This window comes from Oryzias latipes, chromosome 10, assembly GCF_002234675.1.
Source record: "Oryzias latipes chromosome 10, ASM223467v1".
Classification (NCBI taxonomy): domain Eukaryota; kingdom Metazoa; phylum Chordata; class Actinopteri; order Beloniformes; family Adrianichthyidae; genus Oryzias; species Oryzias latipes.
Genome location: NC_019868.2, coordinates 23,711,648 through 23,716,770, shown reverse-complemented (window position 1 = coordinate 23,716,770; position 5,123 = coordinate 23,711,648). Strand labels below are relative to the sequence as shown.

Here is a 5,123-nt window from a genome sequence, read left to right as displayed (position 1 = left end):
TGAAACCAACATCATCTAATAAAGCTGCAAAGGCCTTTCCTAGGCAGTCACTGGGGTCATCAACATGAATATTAAAATCCCCTAATATTATAATTTTATCAGAATGTAAGACAATAGTCGATAGGAAGTCAGAAAACTCAGTTAAAAATTCTGAATATGGGCCGGGGGGGCGATAAATAATTATGAGTAAAACAGGTTTTCAAGTTTTCCTGTTTGGGTGACTTAAACACAATATGATGCTTTCAAATGACTTATAAGCATTTTTAACTTTAGGGCTGAGAAGTAAGCTAGACTGTGATATTACTGCCAAACCACCTCCTTTCCCTGAAATCCTGGATTTCTGATAGTTAGCATAAGTGGGGGGGGCTGCTTCATTCAATCTCACATAGTCATCCTGTTGAAGCCAAGTTTCTGTTAAGGCTAAAAGACTAAGGTTGTTATCAATGATCAACTCATTGACTAAGAGGGACTTGGAGGAAATGGATCGAATGTTTAATAAACCGCATTTAATTACATCATAATTCTGCTTGTGAGTACTGCTGTCTGTCACTTTTAAGATTCTATGACGCGCTCCTTTCATTTGTCTTTCAGCACATAAGCTAAAGCTCGGACCTGCTTGACTTTCCCTGCATGGGTTTTGCACCGGCACTAACCCTAAGGGAGGCTCAGAGGAGCGTTTTACACTGCTGCTCTGCGCCCGGGTCTCGTCTCTGGATTGTCAGGTTAACAGACTAAGGCTAGCAGAAATGTTTCTAGAAAGAAGAGCGGCACCGTCCCGAGTGGGATGGACGCCGTCTCTCCGCATGAGACCGGGCTTCCCCCAAAACGCGCTCCAGTTATCCACAAAACCAACGCCGTTTTCTGGGCACCATCTAGAAAGCCAGCGGTTAAATGATGAAAAGCGGCTGTACATTACATCACTGACTAAGTTCGGCAGGGGACCAGAGAAAATTACAGTGTCGGACATCGTCTTAGCCAGTTTACACACCGAAGCTACGTTTAACTTAACCACCTCTGATTGTCTCCGTCGGGCATCATTACCGCCTGCGTGAATCACGACTCGACGGAACCTGGACTTACTCTGAGCTAACATCCTAAGGTTCCCCTCGATGTCACCAACTCTGGCCCCCGGATAACACCTGACTGTAGCCGCTGGGAGCTCCACGTTTCTAACTTCAGAAGAGCCTATAACCAGAGTTGAGTGTTCAGCGGGTGTGTCGCTGAGGGGGGAGAACCTATTACTAACGTGGAGTCTCGGGTGCTCTAAGTTTTTGCGTTTAGCACCATGTTTCCTCCCAACCGGTGCAAACCCCTGGCTGTCTCCCGGCTGTTGGGAGGGGGCTGGGGTGTTAGCTAAGTTAGCCCTGGTAGCGCGGCCCGCGCTACGAGTAACGACCTGGCTAGCAGGCTTAGCTTCCACTGTGCGGAGCCACGCTTCTAACTGCTCCAGCCTGGCCTCCAAGTCTAACACAAGACTACACTTAACACACCTACCGCTATCTTCACTAAAGGAGGCAGGATCATCACTAAACATATGGCACATGGGGCAGGAGAGAGGAGGAGAGGCGGAAAGAGTGGTGGTCATGCTAGGTTCTAAGCTAAGGCTAGCGGTGTTTAGGTAAAGAGAAGTGGTTTATTTAGCAAAAATAGAAAGTGAACAGCAAGCGGTTTAACAGTGGTGTATTCGCTAATAAAAGGTACTAGATGTGAATATTAACCCAGATAACCCTTAGAGTAAGAAATAGTTGTCAGGCTAATGCCAAACAAGAGGACAGCAGTCAGACACGACTAGTACTGGGAATAGCTCACCCGGAAATGACGTCACAGGAAACCTCAGCGTCTGTAGCAGTCTTGTTTTAAATAATACATTTTCCATCCAAATGTTTTCATCCAGATTCCATGGTTTTTCTTTCTCAATTCACGCATCTGCTCCTGGTCCGGCCCTTCTATCCAATTGTATAACCCACGAGTCAAAATAATATCTTGAGTGGCCCACGAGTCAAAATATTTGACCACCCTGCTCCAGAGTAACTATTTAACCCTTGTGCTATCTTAGATGACCCCACCCTTACATTGACGTGTTCCCCCTACCATGACAAAGGTGGATAAAGGTGGAAAGATTTCATGCAATCCATGGACACCAGTGAAGATCACAAATCATTGAAAAAAAAAAGTTCAGCGCACTGTCTAGTGGGTCTAGATGACCCAACTCCCAATGTTAAAGTGTCTAGGATAGTACAAGGTAGCGTGTTTGTGGACTGTGGAAGGAAGTCGGAGTGCCCAGAGAAAACCTGGGCATGCTTGGGGAGAACATGCAAACTCCACACAGAAAGGTCATTGAAGGGATTTGATCCATGAAGTGACACTGATATTATTGGACGTAAAAAAAAATTTGTATTTGTATCTTTTTTATTTTTGTTTAATTTAAAGATGTTCTGAGTATTGTGTAACGGGGTGATTCTTTTTTCCTACCTTTACAATTTGGTTTTTTAAATCTTTTTTGTTTTATTGATCCTGGTTGTGCAACCGAAAACTCCAAGGGCCCTTGAATGGCTCATGGCAAATCTGGTGATGAGTCACAGGTGTGTGTGTGATCAAGGCGGGTTGGAGTTTTTGATCCTTTAAAAAGGATGAACAGCTGGACTTGGAGCAGGAAAAAAGAGGCGCACCACAAGAGCTGCACAAGCAGTGTTGGAATACCAGCGATGGGAGCCACACGCGTGGTGTTTTGGAGCACCAGGACGGAGGCTGCACGTGTGGTGTTTTGCAGCAGCAGCAGCAGCAGCGGTTGTGGTGCTTGAAGCATGCCAGCCCCAGGAATTGGACATTGTAGAGTCTGGGCTCGGCCACATGACTGGGACAGCAAAGTGGAACCAGTGGACCATGGAACTGGAAAGTGGAGAGGGGACGCGACGAACAACAGCAGAGGGGTGTGGTTGCGACCCACCCCTCTTTCAGATAAGTAATTTACCCTCTCAGTTCAAATCCAAGTCAGCCCAAGATGAGATGTTTTCTGAACCCCTTCTAGTGGATTTTATTGCATGGGTTTTTACTGTTTTCATACTGGGTTTTATTTGGTTCTGTGTGTTTTTTTTATTTATTAGATGGGGTTTGGACTGCATGCTCCTCTAATCATCCTGGAGCATTTGGACTGCTGGAGGCCGGACACTATAGGACTGGACACAATAAACATTTTGAAAACTTGCATCTGGTTGTTCAGCTCCTTACACAGAATCTGATCCACTAGAATCTACCTCTGCCACAATTGCAGCTCCATAGCAACCAGAGGTTCTAGTTATCTAGTGTGTATACTTTTTCTTTGGTCTGAATATAAAGTTTCCCAGCTTTTCTTGGCAAAAAGTTTGCTCCACACTCCTCACCAACATCATCTTATCAGCTAAATCTCCCAAAAAACCACACCCACACATGTGATGGGAACAATATTCAAAAGAATATTCTGTCATTAAAAAAAAATAAGAGTTCAAAAATAACATAGCTATTATATTCCATACAATACTGGCTCCTAAAGCATTGGGTCATAATAAAAAAAAGAAAAAAAGGGAGGGGCAAAACCTTTTTTTTCATGTTTTCATGTGACCTTAAAATATCTATTTTCCTAATGAAAGCCCTTGAGCCTGCACATATGATTTAAGTCTTAAATTTGCAAGTAGGCCAGTGGGTGGGATTATCTTGTGACAAAACTGTATTTCCTGGTTAAGATGGCAGAAGAGACTGATATAGGAAGAGTCTATGTTGTTACTCTAAAACAGGGGTGTCAAACTCATTTTCCCCAAGGGCCACATCAGTATAGTGGCTGTCCTCAAAGGATCAGATATAACTTATACATGTAACTAAATGTAATGAAAAATAAATGTACCTACTCCTTAATGTTTAATAACTAATTATTTATTTATCATAACTTTTTAAAGTGACAATTACAGTTGCATGAAAAACATATGTTTGCTTGTTACTCTAGCATAAATCCTTGTAAATTTGATTCTGCCAGGTAAGGTTATATGGACAGTGTTTAAGCCCAATCTGATATTTCAAGTCAGATTCCCCCTAGATATGAATAAATACACACAATTTTTTTATTTTAAGAAATTAAAAACGTTTATGCTCTGGCGGCCCTGGGGGAGGATCCCTCCTTCATGTGGGCACCCCTGAGGTTTCTCCGTTTTTTCCGGAATCCGTTTTTTAGGCGTTTTTCCTTACCGCGAAGGAGGATCTAAGGGCAGGGATGCCAGTTTAACTTAGCCTGTTTGTTAGTTCAATTTAGTATTTTCCTATCGAACTCTATGTATTCATGATCCTTTTAATTTTATGTTTCACTTTTTCAATTACCGGTACGAAGCCCATCGAGATGACTGTTGTTGTGATTTTGGGCTATACAAATAAAATTGAATTGAAGTGAATTGAATTGAATTGAACATTAAATGACATGGTGGGCCACATTTGGCCCGCGGGTCTTGAGTTTGACACATGTGCTCTAAAACATTGCAAAGATAAACTAACATAACCTAACATAACAGTCAAAAGTTTGCATCTATCAATTATTTGTCCACCCATTTTTACTTTTTTAATTTTGAAGTAAGTAATACAGATAAAGTGTAGACTTGTTGATAATGCATGACTTGAAAGCATGCACTCTTCCGACCATTGAGTAAATAGTCATTTGGGCTAAAAGGTCAAAGCAGCTCATGGCATGACTCCATCCATCTAAAATGACAGCTGACCTGTGAACGGGGTTTTAGGGTTGTGGTGGATTAGTGAGATCAACAATTGTGTCACAAATATTCCTGCTCTACGGCTACATAAAATACAGTATTCTGCCTTCTGGACAAAGTGACAATCAAGCTGTCTGGACAGTTTTCAAGGATCAGGTTACCGTCAGTCCTTTCTCTTTACGTTTCATTAAGTCAGTGACATTTCCTAATGCAGACTTTTTTTTTTTTTTTTTTCTTTTTTTAACTTGTTCTGTCCAACAGCTGAGCAAACAGATTAGAGCTGAAGGCTTTTTGTGTTGGACAGGTTTTACTATCACAAAAAGAGGTTATATAGCTTCAAGAAACTAGAGTGTAGATTTGTATAAACCCCTTTTTGTCGTATTATTTTTTATTTAT

The 5,123-nt window shown here is 42.0% G+C and overlaps 1 long non-coding RNA gene across 1 annotated transcript; it reads left to right on the top strand.

Moving 5' to 3' along the window:
- The first annotated feature begins 2,451 nt into the window (after positions 1–2,451).
- On the top strand, positions 2,452–3,207 carry LOC105354956. Its single transcript, XR_909460.2, has 2 exons — positions 2,452–2,962; positions 3,105–3,207. It is a non-coding gene; the product is annotated as an uncharacterized LOC105354956 (long non-coding RNA).
- The last annotated feature ends 1,916 nt before the right edge of the window (positions 3,208–5,123 follow it).